This window comes from Gopherus flavomarginatus, chromosome 6 (genome assembly GCF_025201925.1).
Source record: "Gopherus flavomarginatus isolate rGopFla2 chromosome 6, rGopFla2.mat.asm, whole genome shotgun sequence".
Taxonomy (NCBI): domain Eukaryota; kingdom Metazoa; phylum Chordata; order Testudines; family Testudinidae; genus Gopherus; species Gopherus flavomarginatus.
Window position 1 is genome coordinate 77,483,847 of NC_066622.1, and position 26,802 is coordinate 77,510,648.

Sequence of the window (26,802 nt, forward strand, 5' to 3'; positions counted from 1 at the left end):
AAAATTGTGGAATTTGAAGCAGTACTCTAAGGGTTAATTTCTGCATGCAGGTTAATTAATTACCTTTGTGTGTGCAAGCAGACATTGCACATTCTAGCATTTTATATTAAGAATAAGGTAGGTCCAACTCCAAAGCATACTCTATACAAACTGGTACTTTATGGCATACTTAGATCTACAGGCTTGGAGAGCTAAGGAAGGAGACCTTTTCTATGGATATAATTAGTGATTTATTTTTGAAATTCCTAGATCAGATTAGGGAAGCCACAGAAAGGTCTTCAAGTTGCAGACCAAGGTAAACAGCATGTCCCAATATATATAGCAAATGATCTTTTAACCATCATAGCTGTATAAAGAGAAAGGGGAAAATATGCTTCCTAGCTGGAAAGTTCTTGATCATTTAGAATCATGGAAAATACACTTTTAAGATAGAGATGCAGAATTTTCTTGGCTTCCCCAGTGCAAATAAATCACTGAGTGTAATACCAGTTAGTATAGTTGTACCTCTGCAAATATGATGCTGAATTGCTCAACAAGCAAGGTTCTATGCATTATGAATGTCAGTAACCTAATTTAAGGCATAAAAGAAATTAGCTGGGCTACCAGGTCATTTTAACATGCAGTCAAGTTCTCTCCATTTCTTGTATACATTACAGGTCAAACAAGTTAAGTACGGCATGCCCTCTCTTGACTTTAGATGCATAAAAATACGGCAAAAGTCTCCCTGACATACAATAACCTAGGGTTTGGAATCTGTATTCAAAATGTTTATAAAGAAATACTGTTTTGTTAAGATGTGAACATTATAATACATACTACCTATATTATAGCTGAAAAACTGATTTACAAAAGCAGGCAGGCAGAAAGAAACAGCCAAAAATTAACTCATGGTATTAAAATTTGCATCCGACACTTTACTCATACAGATTTAGCTACAAAAAAGGAGAGGATATAAGCAGAGAACCAGTAAGTACATCTTGTGTGAGGGCATTTTCGAGAGCAAAGGATCTTGTTATAACAAGGCAGGATACACATTTGAGTCGCTATGTACCATAACAACAAAAATCAAAGGAAGTACAATAGAAACAGAAAAAATTATGCTGCACCAATACAGGGTCTGAAGACCTCTAGCTCTCAGTTACACCATTGCAAAATCAGTAGTAACTCCACTGAAATCAATGGACTTTCACAGGTGTAACACCAGACAAGAATAACCAGGCATATTATCTTCCCTTCCACTGCCATGTAGTGTTCAGCATGCTTGCTGTTGGAAAGAGTCAGCCAGATTGCAGTCAATGCCTGCATCTGTGTACCACTGTTCTTTCCAGAAATCCCCAAGATTTTTACAGGTTAGCTAATGCTGACCATGGCTTCTCATGTTTCTACAGCGCTTAGCAAAATGACCCTCTGATCCAGATTCAGGACTCTGGGTGTTATCAAAATATAAATACCACCACTATTACTCGTACCTCTCAAGTGTCCCTTATTTCAAGTCCCTCATTTTTAGTCCCCATATTACTTTCATTGCACACAAATGTGGTGTCCTTTCACTTTTATTGTTGAAAATTATTTGTATCAGAAATCTAGGATTCATGGAAAGGATTTGACTTTCCTGAATGAATGATGTAAGGTTGGGTTTTTGTCATCCATGGTAACTTACCTTTGGGCCATGACACTTTGGTATGTTGCTCATGATACCACACCTAACCGTAACCAATTTCCTCCCCTATGCTATAGAAAATAGCATGTTACCACAGGTTCATTTTTTCTTGCCCAAGTCTATAAACAGTATATATCCCATGAAAAAGAAAAAAAAGCTGTACAAAAGAATTCACCATGGGGTCAGTCTAGGAGAATATGTCCAACAGCTCGGCATGGAAATCCTGAAGGAACCAGGGATAACCACTCTTTCTGTTTCTCTTCAGCCAATAAAACATTAAGGTGTATCTTTTCAGTCTAATATGCAGAAAGTATCAGACTTGAAACTCCCATTAACAACATGGGAACTGCACTTATCTCCCTGTACTTCAAGTGGAAAATATAACCCCAGAGTTTCTGCTGCATTTTTTTTTAGAAACAAAACATTTTGGTCAGCTCATACTAAAGGCTCCATTCTCCCCTTTGTACCTGGGTGGGATTCATATTTCCAGGAGGCATTAGATCATGTTAGAATTATATCTATTACACTGGAGTTTTTTTTTATGAATATAAAAAACTCCATACAGAATATTTTAATATAGTGGAACTGAACAACGGCATACTTAATTTTCTACTCACTGACACAGGTGTAAATCAAGAGACTGGCAGGACTTGAGATTCATTCTCAATGGCAGAATGTAACCCCATCACATCTGAACTACTTTTGTCATTCTAATTGTAACATTTATCTGCTCCCAAAAAGCCTGGCTCTGTTATGCTGATCTGAAGATAGTTCCAAGAAACCAGCAACATCAGAAGCAGCTATGGCTCACTGACTCTTCAGAACAGACACATATAGCATCCGTTTGACATTACACAGGGACATGCTGCTGACAATTTACCCAGGGGCTCTGTAAGCAGTTGCACTCACTGCTGTAGCACCCACTGGTGTCAGAGCATGGCACTGCAGGGTCTTGTTCTCTAGTTCCTGCCATTAACCACTCCTTTGGTCCTATAATGGCCTGTCTCTGACTACATCTTCCATAGGCCAGCCCCACAGCCAGGTCACCTCATTCCAGCTCTGTCCCTTTCTGCAGTAACAAAAGAATCCACACCAATATCCAAACAGAATATCCTTCTGCCTCTCTTGTGCTACACTGAAATTCCGTGCTTTGCAGATCCCAACTCCCAGGAATTGGAGAGTTGTATTTTGCTCCTTTGGCAAAGCACTGCCTCCCAGGGCTTACTCCCTGAAGGCCTCTCCCCCTCGCAGTTTTTCCCATTGCCTCCCCCCTCCTCCTTAGGGGAGCTGGCAGCTTCTCTCTGGTACCTCCCTGTTCCTAACAGACCCTATCCCAAGGCCTCCCACAGGAACCTGACCTGTTCCCTGTTCTCCACATAGAGGGCTTTGGGCTTCCTCGACCATGGGATGCTATTCGAGGAAGGAATGCTAGGCAGAGATGGCGTTCACCTTTCAAGGAGAGAAAAGACCCTATTTGCACACAGACTGGCTAACCTAGTGAGGAGGGCTTTAAACTAGGTTCGAAGGGGACAGGTGAGTAAAGCCCACAGGTAAGTGGGGAACATGAAGACCTGGGAGATGGGTCGGAAACAAGAGGGAGTGTGGGCTATAATGGCAGAGAGAAAGGAGGGTCAGGGCAAAACTGGGAGGCAAGATCAAACCAGTATCTTAGATGCCTATATACAAATGCGAGAAGTATGGGTAATAAGCAGGAAGAACTGGAAGTGCTAATAAATAAATACAACTATGACATTGCTGGCATCACTGAAACTTGGTGGGATAATACACGATTGGAATGTTGGTGTGGATGGGTATAGTTTGCTCAGGAAGGATAGACAGGGGAAAAAGGGAGGAGGTGTTGCCTTATATATTAAAAACGTACACACTTGGACTGAGGTGGAGGTGGACAAAGGAGACCGAAGTGTTGAGAGTCTCTGGGTTAGGATAAAAGGGGTAAAAAACAAGGGTGATGTCATGCTAGGAGTTTACTACAGGCCACCTAACCAGGTGGAAGAGGTGGATGAGGCTTTTTTTAAACAACTAACAAAATCATCCAAAGCCCAAGATTTGGTGGCGATGGGGGACTTCAACTATCCAGATATATGTTCGGAAAATAACACCGCAGGGCACAGACTATCCAATAAGTTCCTGGACTGCATTGCAGACAACTTTTTATTTCAGAAGGTTGAAAAAGCTACTAGGGGAGAAGCTGTTCTAGACCTGATTTTAACAAACAGGGAGGAACTCGTTGAGAATTTGAAAGTAGAAGGAAGCTTGGGTGAAAGTGATCATGAAATCATAGAGTTTGCAATTCTAAAGAAGGGTAGAAGAGAGTAGAGCAAAATAGAGACAATGGATTTCAGGAAGGCGGATTTTGGTAAGCTCAGAGAGCTGATAGGTAAGGTCCCGTGGGAATCAAGACTGAGGGGAAAAACAACTGAGGAGAGTTGGCAGTGTTTCAAAGGGACACTATTAAGGGCCCAAAAGCAAGCTATTCCGATGGGTAGGAAAGATAGAAAATGTGGCAAAAGACCACCTTGGCTTAACCATGAGATCTTGCATGACCTACAAAATAAAAAGGCATCATATAAAAAATGGAAACTAGGTCAGATTACAAAGGATGAATATAGGCAAATAACACAGGAATGCAGGGGCAAGATTAGGAAGGCAAAGGCACAAAATGAGCTCAAACTAGCTATGGGAATAAAGGGAAACAAGAAGACTTAGAAGCAAGAGGAAGACCAAGGACAAGGTGGGCCCACTGCTCAGTGAGGAGGGAGAAACAGTAACAGGAAACTTGGAAAAGGCAGAGATGCTTAATGATTTCTTTGTTTCGGTCTTCACTGAGAAGTCTGAAGGAATGTCTAACATAGTGAATGCTTAAGGGAAGGGGGTAGGTTTAGAAGTTAAAATAAGAAAAGAGCAAGTTAAAAATCACTTAGAAAAGTTAGATGCCTGCAAGTCACCAGGGCCCGATGAAATGCATCCTAGAATGCTCAAGGAGTTAATAGAGGAGGTATCTGAGCCTCTAGCTATTATCTTTGGAAAGTCATGGGAGACGGGAGAGATTCCAGAAGACTGGAAAAGGGCAAATATAGTGCCCATCTATAAAAAGGGAAATAAAAACAACCCAGGAAACTACAGACCAGTTAGTTTAACTTCTGTGCCAGGGAAGATAATGGAGCAAGTAATTAAAGAAATCATCTGCAAACACTTGGAAGGTGGTAAGGTGATAGGGAATAGCCAACATGGATTTGTAAAGAACAAATCGTGTCAAACCAATCTGATAGCTTTCTTTGATAGGATAACAAGCCTTGTGGATAAGGGAGAAGCGGCGAATGTGGTATACCTAGACTTTAGTAAGGCATTTGATATGGTCTCGCATGATATCCTTATCGATAAACTAGGTAAATACAATTTAGATGGGGCTACTATAAGGTGGGTGCACAACTGGCTGGATAACCGTACTCAGAGAGTAGTTATTAATGGTTCCCAATCCTGCTGGAAAGGTATAACAAGTGGGGTTCCGCAGGGGTCTGTTTTGGGACCGGCTCTGTTCAATATCTTCATCAACGACTTAGATGTTGGCATAGAAAGTACGCTTATTAAGTTTGCGGACAATACCAAACTGGGAGGGATTGCAACTGCTTTGGAGGACAGGGTCAAAATTCAAAATGATCTGGACAAACTGGAGAAATGGTCTGAGGTAAACCATATGAAGTTCAATAAAGACAAATGTAAAGTGCTCCACTTAGGAAGGAACAATCAGTTTCACACATACAGAATGGGAAGAGACTCCATAGGAAGGAGTATGGCAGAAAGAGATCTAGGGGTCATAGTGGGCCACAAGCTAAATATGAGTCAACAGTGTGATACTGTTGCAAAAAAAGCAAACATGATTCTGGGATGCATTAACAGATGTGTTGTAAACAAGACACGAGAAGTCATTCTTCCGCTCTACTCTGCGCTGGTTAGGCCTCAACTGGAGTATTGTGTCCAGTTCTGGGCACCGCATTTCAAGAAAGATGTGGAGAAATTGGAGAGGGTCCAGAGAAGAGCAACAAGAATGATTAAAGGTCTTGAGAACATGACCTGTGAAGGAAGGCTGAAAGAATTGGGTTTATTTAGTTTGAAAAAGAGAAGACTGAGAGGGGACATGATAGCAGTTTTCAGGTATCTAAAAGGGTGTCATTCGGAGGAGGGAGAAAACTTGTTCACCTTAGCCTCTAATGATAGAACAAGAAGCAATGGGCTTAAACTGCAGCAAGGGAGATTTAGGTTGAACATTAGGAAAAAGTTCCTAACTGTCAGGGTAGTTAAACACTGGAATAAAATTGCCCAGGGAGGTTGTGGAATCTCCATCTCTGGAGATATTTAGGAGTAGGTTAGATAAATGTCTATCAGGGATGGTCTAGACAGTATTTGGTCCTGCCATGAGGGCAGGGGACTGGACTTGATGACCTCTCGAGGTCCCTTCCAGTCCTAGAGTCTATGAATCTATGAATCCTGCCTTCACCAGGCTCTTCTCAGAGACAGTGCTTACCTTGTTCACCTTCCTTCACTGAGCTCTTTTCCCATTCTGTGTAGTCCTCCCTGACCCATTCACAGCTGGGACCACTGGTTGTAATTAAATCCCCTGATCTGCATCAGCTGGGAGATAATTACTGTCTCACAGGCAAGGCAGAGCACAACTCCTCTGAAAGGGCCAGGCAGCCTGTGACAGGACCCAATTGCTTCCCACACCATTTGCCTGTAATAAACTTTGTGTACAGAAAACACACATGCTACAGACAAGAGAGTTGTGAGACTGGTGGATCTATCCAAAAGGTGAATGTTCATATGAAATTGCACATTGCTGGAATTGTTTGTACTGTGTTACCAGAAATAAGTGATAGGCTGCGTACATGGAGAGTATAGTAGTGTCCACCTTGAATAATTTGAAGTGGTAAATATCTGGTTTGACAGGCTTGGAGTATCTTCTCTCTCACCCCCTACCCCCCTATTTGGTTCACTCTGACCAAAATTTTTGTTCTGCAGAGGTATTTATGTTATAATAAGCTTGCTCTGCAGATGTACGTTTACAGGGCCCACAAATAAGGCATCTACATCGGAGACCAAACCACTACCCTGAACCTAATTTCAATTGACGTCAACATTTCAATAAGGGGCTCCCAGGAGCCCCCCAAATCCCCTGCAACTCAACACTTATCACAAAGTTGGGGGTGGAATGTAGCATACCTCGGTTAAATGGAAGAATAAAAGACTAAATCTGGGCTTTCTTTTACTTACTTCCACAAGAACCAGGGATTTCCTTATTTTCACTTCTCATATTCACTTTCCTCTGATTTGGGAGCCCTGACAAGAGACTATTACTCTGTGCCTGTTCTTAGATCACTTATTTCCCCTTTGGGATGGAGGGGGAGGAGTAAAAAATTCTAATGCTAAAAGGCTTTTTGGGTAGACAGGGGGCCTGCAAGTTGTGTATAAACATGAAGCCTCACGAGAAAAGGCTTAGTATTGTCTGGTTCCAGCCAGGTTGGAAATACCACAAGAATATCCATTTTCACAGTATTTCAGTGCTTGATTGAAAGCCATGGACCCCATGTGTTTATCCACATGACAGGTAAAATATGGGAATGATCAGTGCACGCTCCATCATGATGCTACTGCACTGTTGCTTAGCCATGTCCTAGGAAGACTATATGTCTCTTTGCGGAAACAGCCAATCGTGATGACTTTTTGGGGGGTGTTTTTGTGAGGTAGATACCTACTGAATGACAGTAGCAGTTGATCACCCCAACCCAGGACAAATTGAAACTGGTGTTCTATATCTCATTACTGAATCTCCCTTATATCTGTGTCTGGGATGGGTCTTTTTAGAGGGATGAGTTCTGCCAGCTGTTAGGTTAAACGGCTAGTTACATTTTATTTTTTGTTCTTGTAATTTGTGGCATAGGCACCTAGACAGGTGCCCATTTTTGGTTTTGTACAAGTCTAAAGAATACAGAAAGAAATAGTGAACTTTAAAACAATACAAATAAAAAGTACTCAAGTTTTTAGCTTTCAAGGCATATTTAACTAATTTATATTTGTAAAACACTTTAAAGATGAAAAGTGCTATATATAAGCCAGAGAGATCAATATTAATGTAACAACTGAGTGAACAGTGCAACACAATTGCAAAAAAAGCATACATCATTCTGGGATGTATTAGCTTGAGCGTTGCAAGCTAGAAACAAGAAGTAATTCTTCTGCTCTATTCCATGCTGATTAGGCCTCAGTTGGAGTATTGTGTCCCGCTCTGGGCACCACATTTCAGGAAAGATGTGGACAAATTGGAGAAAGTCCAGAGAAGAGCAGCAAAAATGATTAAAGATCTAGAAAACATGATCTATGAGAGAAGATTAAACAATCCTATTTTTTTCACTCTGGAGAAAACTAAGAGGAGACATAACAATTTTCAAGTACATAAATGGTTGTTAAAAGGAGGCGAGGGAAAAATTGTTCTCCTTAACCTCTGAAGATAGGACAAGAAGCAATGGGCTTAAATTGCAGGGCGGTTTAAGTTGGACATTAGAAAAAACTTCCAACTGTCAGGTCAGGGATCGTCTAGAATCTAGACTCTAGATAATGCTTAGTCCTGGCATGAGTGCAGAGAACTGGACTAGACGGCCTCTCGATCCCTTCCAGTTCTATGATTCTATGATCTCTGCCCACTGATATCGTTATTTACTATTCTAAGAATAGGAAACAAACTGATCCAAGTTATTGTAATGTGACCATCGATCATTATTGTAATTAGTAACATATTTCAAATTCTGTGTCTTTGGATGTTAAATATAGCTACTGGAGCATGCAGCAATAGGGGAAAAGATTGAGGAAAGCCATTGCATATCGTAACTAACACCGACCTAGAATCCATATGACAGGTTTGGCTTGGAAGGAAAGTTTTCTTTCTAACAGTGGCTGAGGTATGCTCTCTGGCACACCACATTTTATTTGTCAATATTAGTGGATTAGACAAAAGTAAGAAATGTTTCACTTGGACCTAAACAAAGTGATTAAGAGATCTAGTATGACCCCAATGAGCAGCAGCATGACAGCTGAGGCCTGGGGAGATTTTGATTTTGATTTTACTCAAGAATTAAAAGAATCCTGGTATTACCTCATTGGAGGTCATTCATTTCACCTCTCCTCTTCTTTCCACTTTCCCTTTAAGAGTTGCATACACTGGCACAGGGCTGCAAAGTTTGGGTTGCAAGAAATAATTACTCGCTTATGAAATGTACTTTTTAAAAATTATATTGGTATTATGGGAACCATTTCTCAGAGGTGCTGAACTCCCCCAATTCCCATTACAAAACATAGGCCTGATTCTGCAAGACTTTTAACACTACATACATTTGAAAGAAGTTTCCACCTGACAATGTCCCCTTAAAGTCCTTTTATACATTTTTGGGGAGACAGGGTTAAGGTGGTTGGTTTTAAGGTTTGGGTTGGGGCTTTTTTGTTTTTGTTTTTCCTGTGTTTCAGTGACACAATATAAACATGAAACTAGGCCAAAGACAACAAGTATCATATATGAGAACAGAAGTTAATCTGAAGAAGTGTGTCTTCTCTTACTCTTACCCTCGATAGCTTCACTTACCCTGGAGAAGAATGACTACCTAGCAAAGACAAGCACATAACAAAAGACAAGAAAACACTGTGCAGTTATAAAAATGGACTCCTAGCAAGCAAATTTTACATCCTAGTGAAGTAAATACCATAATTAAAACAAATCAGAGTGAGACACTCAGTAAGAATGTAAAGTGTTGGACAGCCACGGAGAGTAATAAGGGACATGACAGGTTTGTTTCCTTTTTTTTTTTATTCAAGTGCCTTTCATTTACTAACCATGTTTTCTGGACCAAGCAAAGTTCCTTAATTGAAAAGCAAACATTGCTTTCCTGCAACACATATATTGATCTGTTCTAAATGCAAGCCAGTTAGTTAAGTGGCTACGTTTGGAAACCTTCACTTTAAAGCCCGACATTGATAATTTCTCCAGCACCCAAAGGCTTTTAATTATTTCTCTGATGGACCAACATGATATGGCCAAATAACTGGCAATGTCTCCTTATTGATGGTGCTTTTAGATGGCACTACAAAGGATATGTAGGAAGGGGTTGTTTTCTGTCAAAAGGAACACTTGCCATTTGGACCAGAACAATATTTTAAACAGAGGAAAGAGAGGACCCACCATACCACGAATGATACATACTGGTATCTATGAGCAATGTAGCAGCCCCTAGGACTGGGATCCATTGAACAAAACGTTCACATGATAAAAAGCTTAGGGCTATACATTTACAAGAGTTATCGTCCTCTTGTTCATCCTCTAAGATTAACCATAAATGAAGCACACTCTTTCTGTGACACAACCTTTTATCCTAAGAACCAATTATTGCTGTTTTTAATTTATAAACTCATGGTCAGATTCTCATCTCATTCATTCCAGTGTAAATCTGGAGTAAGTCCACTAAAGATCATGGGAGAACTCTATTCTCCACGCTGTCCAAGCAGAGAGCAGAATCTGGCCCTGGGTTGAACAGAAGTGTATTTAGGACTGTGGTAAATGGATGTGTTTATTTCTATGGTTACAGTATTTTCCCTGATTCAATGCAGGGAGCTAAAATTTAACCCAGTTAGTAAAAGAGGCCCAAATTATGGTCCAGCTGAATTCCAGGGGGGTTTTGACACCTACGCTCCTTATCCTTCCTTCATCCCTTGCCACTGATGTTGAGACACTAACGTTCTCACGTTCCCCAAGCTCGAATCCCTAGGCTACATTTTTGAATCCTCCCCCTTCCGTTTCTTGCTATTGCCAAATCCTGCTGTTTCTTTTTTACACAACAGATTTTTGCCCCCACAGCTAGACACTGCCATGGCCTTGATGTCTCTCCCACCTGGGTTATGCAGCTTCCTTCTCTCTGGAGGAAGATATTTCTCATTTCTCTCCACTCCAGTCCTTTCAGAGTGTTTCAGCTGAAATCGTATTTCATGCCTACCACTTGGACCTTCTCACTCTCCTCTTTGAATCTCTCCACTGGCTCCTCATTGCCTAATGAATAACATTTAAGTTTCTCTTTCCCACCTTAAAGACTACACAGTTCTGCCCCATACTAATATTTCTGCTTTTATCTTCTCCAGTCTGCTTCCCCACAACTGGAAGGTCTACAGTATCTCATTCCTCCCTTGTGTGATTCAAATTCCTCTTAAAAATCCACTAATGCCTGGATGCTCAAACACTAATCCACACTTCAGCATTACACCATCATTTGATGCCTTTACTCATCCAATTTAAAAAAAAAATAAATCAACAAACATCTTTTGGGTCTCCCGTGTGTTTTTGACTACATCTACAATTGACTTTATGTCAATTGCAGGCTTCTTGAGACAGCTCCTGTCTCCTCTGCTCCCCAAGAAAACAAAGCAAGATCCTGTCTTTATTTCCCTTTCCTAACATAACGTCCCCTTCTAGCATTTATAGTTTGGCACAGTACAAACTGGCACTAGAAACATATCCTTCTAGTTCTACCCTGATTAAAAAATACATTTCAACTCATCTCCTCTGCAGCACTATTACAATATGTTACCAAGTTCTCAGGGCATTGGGAAAGCCTGACTGACTTCTGGAAATTTCTTCTAGGTGAAGCCAACGTCGTTTTTCACCTTAATATAACAAATAAAGATGTAGAAAACAATAATGCCATCAGGAAAAAAACAAAACAAAACATGATTGTTAATAAATAAATCCATATTACTGAGTGTACCTCTGGTCATCTTCTTGAAATCAAGGCCAAAACCACACATCTTTGCTTCATGTTCTTTCACCCATATCACTCAAAGAGGCCATTCTTATGCTAAACTGGTATGCATAGAATTAGTTTATCTGGTGGACTTGAGTTTCGATAACAAAGCAGTGTTTTATCAGCAAACAGACTAACAAAACTATCAGTTTTTAGGGCTTAGTGGTTAAATTCTACCCACTATAAATTTACTTCAGCTGAGTTGAGTAAATGAGAGACAAATTTGGCACTTAAAAAATAAATCAAAACATGAATGGGCAAATTATGACTCCACGGTGGGCACAGCAGAGGAGAAGACACCGCAGACAGACTCTTGTGCTTTTTCTCTTTTATGGAGAGGGCTGATACAATGCAGCAGCCAGCGTTCCCTATCGGGGCCACTATCTATTCAACTGTCATGTTGCTGAGGCACTCCACTGGCTGCAAGTCATGGGATTCTCTTCGCCAAATTCCATGGTGACTAAGTCATGCAAGCTGCATGTTGGGTGTCAGAAAACAGATATAAGTGGTAAAATGGTGTAACTTGGACTGATTCATCATTCTGGAAATGTGTGACATAAATGCAGATTACATATCAAGAGGGATGAAACAGCTCCAGTGTGAAAAAACAGACTCCCAAATTTTATGTTGCACCAAAATCCATACAGCCAAATTAAGCTGGTGTTTTCAGTGTAACATATAATACAGTACAAAGTCACTTACACTTGTTTTCTAACCATCTTATATTGGGTGCCTGATTCTCCTCTCACATGCATGAGTTTTCCATTGGTGTAACCATAGGCATGGGAAGTAGGGGTGTAGTGGGTGCTGCAACACACCAGGTTTTGAGCCTGGCATCGCAACCTCTGGCCTTGGGTCCCAGCTGCTAGCCCCGCTGCTGCCCGGGGGCTGTGCCACCAGCCTCGGGTCCTGCTCATCCGCTGGCCTGAGAATCCTGCCGGGCTGCTGGCCTCACACCCAGGGGCTCCGCTGTCAGACCAGGGTCCCAGCCACCAAGCCCAGGGTCCCAGCTGCTGGTCCCACATGAGGGGTCTGGGCCGCTGGCCCGGGGTCCCAACTGCTGGCCCCAAGCCTGGGGCTCTGCACCCGCCCCTAGCTGTGGACCCAGCCTCCACCACCTTACTCCTGTGCGTGTCCCTCCCTTCCTGGAGCCACAGCCCTGCTCCTGCCCCCAGGTCTAGCCTCTAGGGGGCGGTGAGGGACACGGACAGGGATAAGAGGAGCAGCACCCCTTGGCTTGTCAGGGTTTCCATCATATCTGGGTTTACAATTCAGTTCAAAGGCTCTCAGTGCCTCCATTCCAAAAACTGTTCCAGCGTCACTGGTTGTAACTGCTAGAACTTTAACTGAGTTATTCCTGATTTATCCCATTTTTTGTGACAGAACAATCAGGTGCTAGCTGCTAACTTCGCCTAGCTAAACAGTGCAATTTGGCTAAACTCAGCAGTGAAGTGATGATATAAGTTACACAGCTACATGCTGATTGTTCTGTGACTAAAAAGGCTGTACGTCAGGAACAACAACTGAAGTCGGATGAGTTACACCAGTGTAAAACTCATGCATGCACTTGGCTTAATATGTCCAGGATACTCTGTGACCCCACTTGATATATCTCTTTATTGGAAACATTCCTCTAGTATGAGGGAGTCAAGCCTTCATTCTTCCTTAATACAAGTTTTCCTTGAGCTGTAAGTATTCTTAGGAGGGGATAAACTTCCCGTAACACCATCCTTCTGAAAATCCAAACAAAAGCTACAATGCTGCTGCAAACAAAATCCCAAAACACGACATTATATATCTCCCTCTCAGCACACACAATTATTCAACTGTATACAATTGTGACAAACATGCAACATACCTTCTGGACTCAGCACTGCATTTGCAAATACCTGGCAACTCAAAAAAATGCAAAATAGCAATTGCTTAAATTAATAGATAGGGACATCACTTTGGAGAATAGCAAATTTCATGTAAGGTGCCAAAATAATTATAACTAGTGCGGATTAATATTCAGTTGTTGTCACACAGAAAGAAGAGGCTACATAGCGCTAATTGCAGTAATATGAAATTAAAGAGTAATTTCCCATGGCAATTTTACAGGAGAGAATTATAAAAAATGCCATAACCCTGGGGGTTTTCGTAGCACCATTCTTCTAAAATTGTATTGACATCACTCAGATTATTTTTAATTTAAAAAAAAAATTAATGCTACTTGCAATCGCTATTGTCCCCAGCCTATAGGCCACTAAGAAATAGCATGAAACTGCATTATGACAGCAAGCAGAAAGTCCATAGCAAGGTTAAACAGTATATTCCCCACACTCAGAAATGAGGCAGTCAGATTCTCAACGAAGCTCTTCAGGTAGAATTATCTTAGAAAGGATATAGATCTCAATGGCTTGCATTGCAAGGATAAATATATTCTCTCTCTGTCTTACAATGATTTGGCTTTTATCCTAGAAATGTTATGAAGATTGGCACTGGACTTTTTAACCACATCTGTTTAGAAAAGTCAGAACATCCAAAATGTGGAAACTTTTAGCTGATCTGCAAAAATCTACCTTTAGTTTTTCATTGTGAGAATCATTAATCTGCACATGTAAAAACAAGCCATAGTTAACAGGCCAGTGGCAAATGTTCATGCACCATCTAATGAACTGACAATTATTCATAGATTTAGCAAAAGAATATTTTTTGTTATTCTCTAATTATTGAATATGGCAGAGTTGCCTTTTCCTTTTGGTCATCAACCCCTCCATCTTTGACTATTCCACCATGGATTCTGTTTCCACTTCCCTAAGCTGCTAAAAGACCTCTTCTCCTCATTGCCTTGCCTGTTGACATATGGGTATAAGTAACTGCCCTGCCTCACCCTAAGTAGACAATCCACTGTACTGTCAATTTTCCTCAGAATGCCTTCCACTTCTGGAGTGGGGACACTTTCAGGACATCTACAAGCCTTCCATCTTGGTGTCTCTTACCACATGGTGACAGATTTCAGAGTGGTAGCCGTGTTAGTCTGTATCAGCAAAAACAATGAGGAGTGCTGGTGGCACCTTAGAGGCTAACAAATTTATTTATGCCCAAATAAAGTTGTTAGTCTCTAAGGTGCCACCAGTACTCCTCGTTGTTCTTATCATATGGTTTTCTTTGAAAGAAGTTTGCCAACAATTAAATTGTTCCCCATCAACATGTAATTATTTATATAGCAAATAAAAATCCAGGTTTCTGCCCTAAGGATCTTACAACCTAACTTAGATCTATCACACATGAAAATGACAGAGTGGGAAAGTTAAAGATTTCCACCTCATTCTGTTGTATGTCCTTTCTGAATTATCCAATTAAGTAATCATAGAATATCAGGGTTGGAAGGAACCTCAGGAGGTCATCTAGTCCAACCCCCTGCTCAAAGCAGGACTAATCCCCAGGCAGATTTTTGCCCCAGATCCCTAAATGGTCCTCTCAACCATTGAACTCACAACCCTGGGTTTAGCAGGTCAATGCTCAAACCACTGAGCTATCCCTCCCCCACTAAATATTGTGTCACAGGTCTAAGGGAGACATCTGCTTAATGTAACTAATTTGTACAAAGTAGTAATAAATCAGAGCCTAAAATTAAGTAGTTGTGTCTAGTGCAGAAGAAAATGCATGCTAGCTATGAATAAAATGAAAGTTAAATGCACGAACTGAGTAGTAGGAATGGGTAGTTAGACAGCCAGATCAGACATTCTACCATTCTCTTTTGCTGTATGGTTAACATTTACAGCCACTACTCAGGGTGTCAACTGGAGAAATACTGTAAGGTGGTCAGAATGTGGGTAAGCAGAAAATAAAGACAGTCTTGAACTAACCCAAACTATGGTGTCCTGGGTCTCTAATCTCTACAGCATAACTCCAGGCTTTCTACTATCTACAGAAACACAAACTATTTATATTGCATTAATTATACCGTCTGAAAGCAACTCCAATAGTGAGTAAGTAGATGCTCCTGAGATGATGCAGTCTCATACTTTAAACTAGGAAATGACTTTGTATGAAACTACAAAAGCGGACTTGACACAAACAAACAATCTTTAACAATCATGGTCCTATTGCTTTCATTCTTTGTAGGAAACCGTGTTGCCCTGTGCTCCTCACTAATGTCAGAGGTCTTCCAGCACCCAGTGTTGTTTAATTCTTAACCATCTGAGGAGTGAAGTTCTGGAACAGTTTCCAAATACAAGTTGTGAGGACAAACAACTTCATTTTATGAGCGGGCTAGACAAACTTAGGCATGAGATTGCATGATGGGGTCGCTTGTGATGGTGGGCGGGGGGCTCAGCAGCCCTGGGGACCCCTACTGATTTTACAGTTTTAAAGCTCATGGTTCAGGGCTTCAGCTAGTCACCTGCAGGGATAAAGAAGAGCTCCCCCCCTCCAATGTATTCTGGAATATTTGTCTCCTTCCTCTAAAGCATCAGAGATGGGACATAGGGCTGCTGGAGACAGGACATTGGAGAGGGTAGACCAGTGCTCTGAGGGGCATCAAGCATTCTCTCTTAGGTGTTTGGCTGGCTGGTTCTTGGTCAGCATGCTTAGTGTCTAACTGATCAGCATATGGGGATTGAGAAGGAATTCCTGATGATAAGATTGGCAATGACCTTGGGGGTTTTCACCTCTGCAGCATGTGGGTCACTTGCTGGTATTATCTGGGTATATCACATTTAATCAATTCCCTATCACTGCAGGAGCTTCGGTTGTTGACACAGCTCAGTCCCTCCTACTTTTTTTGCCTGTGACACATGATTGTTTAGGCTCCCAGGGGCTGTAAAACTTTGGTCTAATTTTGGTGATTGGACTTCGTGTGTGGGGGCTGGCTGGTATTGGTGGCCTGTGCTATGCTAGAGGTCAGACTAGACGAGCTGGTGGTCCCTTCTTTAAACTAGTGTCCTAGCTCTTCCTGGAATTTTTTGGAAACACTGTCTGTGTGACTCGGCTACTACAAGCCTAGCTATTACCAGGCCAGTGTTTTTATAAATCACCACAGGGGAGCTCTGCTAGTTTATTCTCATTCTGCTTCACTGACACACAGGCAGAGATAAGTTCCCTGGCTACTTATCCTGATGCAACATCCTCCCTGCTCTCAAGGGTAATCATCGGGCACTCTGGCAATATCCCGGGCATCGCAGCATAGCATAAACTTCCTACACTGAATCTGGGCTAGGAAATCCAGGCTCATATAAACATTTGTGACTGTGTCAGTTTTACTGACTCCTGTTTCCCTGGCTTTTCCCTTTGAGCCCAGTTAATCTTTGTCACTTTTAGCATCCCCTCCCACCCCCCCTAAATCCCTCTACTCATCTTATATGACCCTCTTTCCCTATGCATATTACAAGCATAGTAGTAAACCTTTCTTCCTGGAAGTCTTGACATCAGAGTTGCTCCAACTAGGGGACCAGATTACATCCTATTTGAATGTGACACTGGTCTGTTATGGCAAGATACAGTAACAAAATGCAGATCCTGTTAAACATTCACAGAAGTCACATTTACCTTGCACGAGAAACTGTCGTATTTGTTTAAATGTAAAGAATAACAATGTAAGAGAAGTCACATTTTTTATGTCTATGTCTATTGAACACTATGAGCTCCTGAAAACACAATATGGCAAATAGAAATAAAACAGAAAAGTAATTTTAGAGGCATATAACTTAATACCCTTACTTCAACTTTTCAGACAAGAAAGTTGTTTTAAATCCAAATGACAAATACTGACTCCTGGTGATCTGTTAAAGCCAAAGCCTGGTTTGCAAAAGTAGATCAGTATTTCTCAGACTTTTGTATTGGTGACCTCTATCACACAGCAAACCTATGAGTGCGATCCCGCCTTATAAATTAAAAAACACTTTTTATTTTTTATTTAACACTGTTATAAATGCTGGAAGCAATGCGGACTTTGGGGGTGGAGACTAACAGCTCGCGACCCCTCATGTAATAACATTGTGACCCAGAGGGGTCAGAATCCCCAGTTTGAGAACCCCTGAAGTAGATTAACTCCACCACCACATCTGCTTTTAACCAGTCAGTCACTTTACCTCCCTTTCAAAATGGAGATAAGGGCAGGCAGCTTGCAGTAGTGTAACAAGCTATCACAAAAGGGCTCTGTCATAAACAGATGGTTAAGGGTTACTGTCTCTTTTATCTGTAAAGGGTTAAGAAGCTCAGTGAACCTGGCTGACACCTGACCAGAGGATCAATGGGGGGACAAGTTACTTTCAAATCTTGGTGGAGGGAAGTCTTTGTTTGTGCTGTTTGTTTTGTTCGTTGTTCACTCTTGGGGCTAAGAAGAACCAAACGTACACCCAGGTGTTCCCAATCTTTCTGAATCAGTCTTTCATGTTTCAAAATTGTAAGTATAGCCAGGCAAGGCGGATTAGTCTTATGTTTGTTTTCTTAAGTTGTAAATGTGTCTTTTGCTGGAAGGATTTTTACCTCTGTTTGCTGAAACTTTGAATCTCAGGCTAGGGGGTGGGGAGTCCCTCTAGGCTATATGAATCTGAGTACCCTGTAAGCATTTTCCATCCTGATTTTACAGAGATAATTTTTACCTTTTCTTTCCTTAATTAAAAGCTTTCTTTTTAAGAACCTGATTGATTTTTCCTTGTTTTGGAATCCAGGGGATTGAGTCTAAACTCACCAGGGGTTGGTGGAGGGGGAAAGGAAGGGAATGGTTAATTCATCTTTGTTTTAAGATCCAAAGAGTTTGGATCTGTGTAGCTTCCCAAGGCAATCCAGGGAGGGGAAAGTCTGGGGGTGGGGGCAAAGGAGGGAGGATGGTTTATTTCTCCTTGTTTTAAGACCCAAGGGGTTTGGGTCTTGGGTTCCCCAGGGAAGGTTTTGGGGGAACAGGAAGTGTGCCAAACACTATATTTTTGGCTGGTGGCAGCGTACCAAATTTAAGCTAGTAATTAAGCTTAAAAGTGATCATGCAGTCCCCACTTTTTTGGACGCTAAAGTTCAAAGTGGGGAAAAACCCTTGACAGGCTCAAAGGGAGAGACTTGAGCGCCATCATTTGCAGAATTGGGAGGAAGCAAAACCACTTCATGCCCAAGGTGGGAGACAATATGAGGAATTATACTGATAGAATAAAAGATTTACAGTTCTTATCTGACAATATATCAAAATGCTTTACAAACATTTTGTTAAGCCTTATAACTGAGGGAGGGAAGTATTCTTATCCCAGCTGATGAGAAAAACTCATGAATAGCAAGGTTAAGCGCCTTGCTCAATACCACACAGTGGCAGAGTCAGAAACAGATTTCTGCTCACACTGCTTCCACACTGGAAGGAAGTGCTTCCTTCATTCTACAAAAACACTTCTGGTCAATTCAGAAACAGCACTGGCAAGATTCTCCATCTCTCTTCAGCAGAAGGATAACCAGTATTATATAGGATCCTAAATATGTAAAAAAGTAAAGGTGAAAAATAGTAGAGAATCCTCAGAGCTGCAAGACATCACTGGACATCACACTACAGCTGTTGTAAAATGATGTTCTTTCAGCAATGTTCATTATTTCTGTTCCATTCCGAATATATTTGTCTGTATTCACTGGATTCTTTAATAGCAAATTTTAAAGTATTTTTTCACATTTACAATTCCACTTATCTACATAATTTTTCATGCTTAAAATACCATGAAAATGAATACTAATGCAAAGTGTGGGTGTATGCGGAGGTGTGGGGAGGGCGGAAAGTGGGCAATGCATAGCCTCCATGCATCACAGATTGCTAGAGAATACTTAATCAATCCTGAAAGGAAAACATATCGCGCATAATTTTGGACACATACTGAACACAAGATTTGTGTGATTACATCTGCTAATCAATAATACCACCAAACTAAGTTTAGAGAAGATGCTCAAAATACTGTATATTCTGGTAGTAAGTTTCCCAGCGGTGATATGTCATTATTTCATCAAGACCCAACCTTTACAATTATTACTAATCACCCATCTCTTGTCACTTTAGATTAAAGGTTTCTGTCAACACATCTAAGAACAAATATTAATGAAGTGCTATTTTGGACAGTTCAAACAGTTTGCAAAAGGAGTTTAGAACAGGACTGTGATTCTTCATATCAAACCTCAATCAATACTTTTGGTGGTATTTGTTAATGGAATTAACTTAAAATTATTTTGCAGGTTAAATATAGCAGATGATAGTACTTTAAGTTTCTTCCCAAAGCTTTATATTTGATAAGAACTGATATTTTAATCCTAACTGTTGCCAACATAGCCTACTGTGAAGAGGCTTTGAGATCAATAGGAGGCTTACCTGACTTTTGAATGCTTTTAGCATTTACTCAGCCCTCATCTAAGAATAATAGCAAGTAGATAGTATGTTCTCTCTGACTCTCTCCTGCCAACCCAATCCCTCTGTTAGCGCTTATCCATTTGGTTCGCTACCATATGATGCCAGACATTTTAAATTGACAGACCTGATACATATTGGGATTAATTTAGTTCTATAAGAGTGTAACTTCAGATACTGATAACTATAATTTATATTTGTTCAAACTTTCTTTTTTTAATTCTGGTTCATGCACTTAATGCTTAGACTGCATTCAGTGTATAGGCAATTAGGATAAGCACATTGACATGCACAGGCAGTACAAGAATAAAATATAATTAATCCCATAGACAACCAAAAAGGTGAAGTTGCATCATGCAATGAAATCACAGTTTAGCCTTGGCTGCCATGCAGAAAAAACCTACATCAATGAGTCTGCAGTGCGGCTCCTAGGTAAGAGTTGATATGAAAGAGGTGGGTTATTTCAGCAATGAAGACACAGGCTGAATATGTTTATACTACTATAAACAAAAATACTGTACTTAGCACCAGCTTAACACACTAGAAAAGGAAGCTCTCTGAAGGAGAAAGATTAACCAGCTTGAAATCAATCTATGTTTTTCTATGCATTTTGGTATGTCATTTTAAAAAGTAATCTTATTAGAGCTTTCAAAACAAACCTTAATTTTCAAGATGTTTTGAAAATTCAGAAAAAACAAGGCACAGATTAATAATGCTATACACTGTAATTTCAAATGCCAAAAGATTCAGTAATTGGGGAATAATTGGATCTAGTAAATACACAAACATACAGCAGTAGTGAATTTTCAAAGAGGCACACAGGATTTAAATCACACTCCCAGTGATCTGAATGCATAATGTATTGCATTGCATGAATATTGATAATGTAAGGAAACTATTAGGTGTGAAGGATTTATCCAGCAATCATTCTGCTCCTTAACTGGTAAGCCACGTTGTTTTCTCTGAACAAGATACTACATTGCATAAACAGCACTAACTCTGCCTTTAGTTTTATTCACCTTCATGGCTATCATGAATATAAAAATATATCCTGGAAAATAGGGTGGCACATATCCTATGTTTTAAGAGACATCCAATATTTGGCACCCAATATCTCACAGCCCAAATGCAACTAGATGCTATTACAATTCATTTGATCAGATGCAGTTTGTTTCAAGTAATACTCACGCAAAGGATCATAATGTGCGACAAAAATGTATGATTTTGTATCAAGAATGAAATATTGTGTGATGCTGCTCTATTACAAAAGAGCTTTGTCCTATAATTTTTATTAGTTGTCAATTATTATTCAAGCAACTGTCCTTTACTTCCTTGAAATGTAGGTGATCACAGTAGACGTGTACTGTAATTCCCAAACATATTGTTGGGGATTGGTCCTGCTTTGAGCAGGGGATTGGACTAGATGACCTCCTGAGGTCCCTTCCAACCCTGATATTCTATGATTCTATGATATTACCTAATAGCATAAATGAGCATTTCAGAGAACACCGAAAGCAGTTTTACTGATACACAAACCTAACATCTCATGCATTTACAGTACCTGGTAGAATTCATTCTAGTTAATGTTGCAAAACAATTGCCTTTAAAGTCTCTAGAAAGTTCTGAGGATGTGAAATGAAAGTATTCAATCTGGACTTCTCTTTTCCATACTTGTGGCCAAATTCTAAAGATAACTGAAACTAGTTTAACTGAGAGCAGAATTGAACCTCTTGCTTCTACAAACTGCTCAATTCTTTCATAAGTTTTGAGCAAACTCCCTTGAGCAGCTTCTGAAGTTGGCAAGGGTGATTAAAAACTCTAATCATACTACATTTAGGCAAGGAAAATTTGAATGAAGTTTCCATCTTAAAATTTCAAACCTGAAACTTGACACAGAATCTGCAACCATCACTAGTATCTTTTTTGGTTTGGAAAATATTGGTTTTAATTTAACAAAGATATAGCTGTTCAAAATTATAGACTGGGAGTCAGAAGAACATTTTCTTAGGCATACAGATGCACACTTATACATATATACGCTGCCCATGCATACACAGCTAATTAGGTGGGCACTTGTTGATTAAAGAAATGTATAAACTCTGCTACCAAAACCAGCCACCATTTTAAGTTATGCAAGGCAAAGAGCTGAGGGGCCATAAAACTTGTGAACTTATAAGGAATGCCAGCCAAATAGTTGAGGTTCATTCAATATATCCATAATATAAGTTACAATATACATAATATATATTATACAAATGATATAAACTATACATACATACTATATATGTAACATTTTGCATTGTAGGTGATACTGTCTTACATATCTGAAAATAGATATCTAATATCTCTTTCCTTTTCTACTTGACAAATATTGATCCAGCTAAGAAAATGAATTTTATTCACAAAAATCACATCCATGGTAAAAATCAGGCACAGTTAACAATTACTATTTTCATCTAGACATTATATACATGTTCCAAGAGTTTTGTAACCCAGACAACCTGCCTAGATTTCCTATCCTGTCAGTCTGAGTAAAATCTAAAAGAACCAAAATAACACAGGGCTAGATTTTCAGAGGTGCTGAGTAGTTACAAAAGCCATCGGATGTCAACAGGAGCTACAAGTGCCAGCATCTCTGAAAATCAGATATATTAAATTACAGTTTATAATTTCAGCATGGTCCCCAATAATAGTCCATCAGCACAAGCACAATCACATTGGCTATTAACAACTACTACCAGGAAATCAAACAGGGTCCAAGAGGACAACGTGAATTCTACATCTTATGATGTAGAAGTACTATGGCTTGTGTAACCTTTTGGGGCCGCATACTCCCATCTCTTGTGCAGGGCAGAAGAGAGCAAAGGAGCAAGAATGTAAACAGAGGGCAGTAGTATCTAAGGTACTATCTTTCCCAAACTTCAGACGATCAAAGAATGACTGGAGATTTGTTGGCTACTGGGAAACATTTTCAAGTGGAAGCATGGGTGCAGCTCTCCATAATATGCTCAGTGAAGGAACCCACATATTTGGGAGAACACTCTAGTTTGAATGCCTCTCCATGCCTCCTTCTTCCCTCAGAGTAGGAGCACATCAGTGGGGAAAAGGGCTGGCGTGAGTTGTACTATACACCTCATACTGATAAAATGGTTTGGTTGCTGGGAGAAGTCTGGAGGGAAGTTACACACCATGGATGCTGCTGCTGAATCCACAGGGCTTGACATCAATATCCACAGACCATCAGGGTTTCCTGTAAATGAGAACGTGTGCTTCTGCAGCTCCATGTAACTGCTAAACCCTATCCCTAAGGAGTAATTATTGTGGGTTTCCTGCAGAAAGTTGGGGGAGGGATGAGGGCATCTTTTTCTGCATCTTGTGGATTTTGCCTTTAACTAGGCTATTCTTACTTGAAGTTTTTCTGTCTTAATCCAGCCAAAATGCTCGCTTCTTTTCTATGCTTCTTTTACTTGACAAAAATAGGGCCCAAAGTATCATCCGATGCCTACAAAGTACCTTAAAAAACAGTTCAGTATGATTTTTCCCATACTCTATCAATTATAGATTGAATATTTAAGTGGTCTAAACAAGACATAAGCACAGATTTAAGGTAGAATCACTGGAGTGCCCACTCCGAACTGGACGGCTCAGAGGAAGGACAGAGCACTACTTCCATAAGAGTAAAGTTAAGTTTGTCCTTTTCTGAGTGAGGCTTAAATCCTTTACAAGTGTGTTACTTATCACTCACATAGGACTCCCCCCAAGCACTTAAGGCAGCTCGGGTGAGGGTCATTCATCGGCTCTGGGGTTCCCACTGCTGGACCCTTGCCAGCCGGGGTCCCACTCCGCACCCGCGGCTGGTCTAGGGGAAGGAACCCCAAGCTGGCAGCGGGCTGAGACCACAGCTGGTAAGGAGCCAGCAGCCGAAACCCCAGAGCGGAGGCGGGCTGAGCTACTCAGCCCGCCCCAGCTCTGGGGTTTCCACCGCTGGCTCCTGCCAACTGGGGTCCTGCAGCCGGTCCCACTCAGCCCAGCTGCTGGCCTGGGGGAAGGAACCCCAGGCTGGCAGGGGGCTGAGACCACACCTGGCAAGAAGCCAGCAGCTGAAACCCCAGAGCCGTGGTGGGCTGTGAAGAAGACTGTGTGCAGCCTAAAGTATCTAAATAGGTTCCACCAGACATTGGAAAACTCTGCAAGGAAAAGCAAGGGCAAGGATCACACTAAACTAATAAGATCTGAATTTTAATTTAATTTTAAATAAAGCTTCTGAAACATTTTGAAAACCTTGTTTACTTTACATATAGCAGTAGTTTGGTTATATATTATAGACTTATAGAGAGACCTTCTAAAAAACATTCAAATGTATTACTGGCTCTCGAAGCCTTAAATTAGAATGCATACATGAAGACTAGGCACACTGCTGCTGAAAGGTTGCCGACCCCTGAACTATAAGTAAAGATCTCAAGCATTATGACTCCCACCACAGCCTTTAAAGACTATTTCACAGTTTAATAGGGCTCACAGCTAGGAAATCTGTACTAATGTTTCCATTCAATACATTTTTCTATACATAATGTACTGATATTCAACAAATGCAGCTCCTTGTTCCTAGTCAGAAATGCTGTTTAAGACAGACTACCCCCTCCACAACAAAATCATTGACTAAAAGAATTCATTACAGTTCACAGTCCTGCTATGGGCACATCAAGGTAAATCATTTTATTAATCTAAAAAGGAACAAAGACTAATTATTGCAGCTCATTTTGCTTAACAGAATTAAGAATTTACAGCCGTAAGGTTGATAAATACGTTTTACCTAAAGTACTACACATGGCAACAGAATTTCAATAAGTAATCTGATAAAATTCACATCTCCAGTAATAAAATACATAGATCATTAGATAAAATAGATGGAGAAACTTTCTTACAGACTGCAGTTGTCCAATAATTCTCATGCAAGCAGAAACCAGCTTACTCAAATATTATACTTGCACAAAATTGTAGATTATGAATAATCTCTTTGCTGATTGGCTGAAGCACAGAAGCCTCACAATTAAAATGGAGATTTGCACCAATAGTACATTGAGCAATCTTTACTCTAATGTACAACCATTCATCAGCCAAAATTATCAAATGTCCATTATAACATTTTGTATAATAGAAATAAAGTCTTTGAAATAAATTGCTGTCACAGGATTTCTTGCTTTGAAAAGTAAATATCTTGGCTTCAGTTTGATGATTTATGTAAGCAGGAGAAGACCATTATCTTATGACTATTATATTCTACTGATGTTGCCTTTTAATTAGAATGTACCACATTAAAATACATCATATGATTTTAATTGTTTAGTAGTAAACTGAAAAGCTTTTAGAAAACAATAATGAATACAGCTTAAAACAAAAAGGAGTTGTGACGCCAAATCATTAAGATCTAAGTTTTACTTGACTTACACGCTACTTAATCCTATGGAAGCTAGTGGGTTGCACAGAATGTAATTCAGGGCAGAATTTGTCCCTACCTCATATTGCTGGCCAAAAAAATTAAAAGAACTGACTATTTATTAAAAAATAGTTGACTGTAAGTTGGATATGAACTTGTGCTGCAGTTTTGCAGCAGAAGAAAAAATTAAAGGAAAGAAAGTAAGCCGATGTCACGTCTGGCTGCATATGCAAGGGCATCAAGTCACAGATCAATCACGGGTGAGAATACGGAGCACATTTCAATTCTGGGCACCTCAGTAACAGAACAATGTTGACAAGCAGGAGGAAATTCAGAAAACGAGGGTGGAGAATAGGGGCAAAGAGGGATCAATTTATGAGGAATGTTAAAATAGCTACTTAGGCTTACATGTCTAAATGACAGCAAAGGAAGGATATGGTGAAAATCAAGGGCCAAAAATTGTGAAAGAATTTATGTCAAGTAGGTATGACACACACACACACACACACACACACACACGTTCTAAATTATTACCTTACCCCTGCAGTCCTTATTCAATGTTCACTTGGACAACTCCCCCCTTGAAATCACATCTTCCTTCCTTTCCATGCATGGAATTTGCTTTGAGATCTGCAAGGACTGGAGTTTAATTATGCTTGCCAATTTTGATTGGACATATTCCTGGAGTTTTAGGGTGGCCAGATGTCCCGATTTTATAGGAACAATCCTGATATTCAGGGCTTTTGCTTATATAGGAACCTATTACCCCCCACCCCCGTCCCAATTTTTCACACTTGCTATCTGGTCACCCTATGGACGTTTCATCACATGACAATCTTTAATTAAAGATTAATGTTTAATTCCTGGGGGCTTCTGGACAATCCTGGAGGGTTGGCAACCCTAAGTTTAATGCAAAGAACAATGATAAAATATGTCTGAGAATAAAGTTGGCAAGATAGAACCTTAAAAGAATAAATCTAAATTTAGATGCAAATCCTACCCTACCCTACCCTACCCTCTACAGGCAAGGAGGACAGGCAAGATGTTGCAAAAATTTTGCAATTACACAACTTCGGCTGGTGTGGTGTTGAAGAAACCAATGGAAGGGGCCTCCACACTGCACATAGTAGAGCACAGCTCTGCAGGGTCTCCTGTTATGCCATCATAAAGAGAATGTGTCAGTACAAAGGGAGACTGGGAATGGGCAGAGCTGGTGGATCCTTCATTCCATGGATTCACTGCCTTTTTCCCCTTACCCTAGGGGAGGATGTGTTCCAGAGCTGAAGAGGCTACTGCGGAGCTGAGACTGCAGTCATGGTTGTGAGATAGTTCTGCTACCACTTTGCATCCCTGGGGTGAATAAAAATTCCTTCTCTCTTTGACCCTCACTAACCTCAGCAAATGCACAGAATATTGACGCTTTGCACCTTAATGAACAAACCAGATTCATGCTAAGGTAGTTAGCTATCTCCTTGTCAGCTTCAGAGAAAAACCTCAAGATTCT

General features: G+C 40.4%; 1 protein-coding gene across 28 annotated transcripts in view; it reads right to left on the reverse strand.

The window, feature by feature from the left end:
- Nucleotides 1-26,802, reverse strand: part of KCNMA1 (potassium calcium-activated channel subfamily M alpha 1) — an 886,632-nt gene that overhangs the window by 303,172 nt on the left and 556,658 nt on the right. The window lies entirely within an intron of this gene.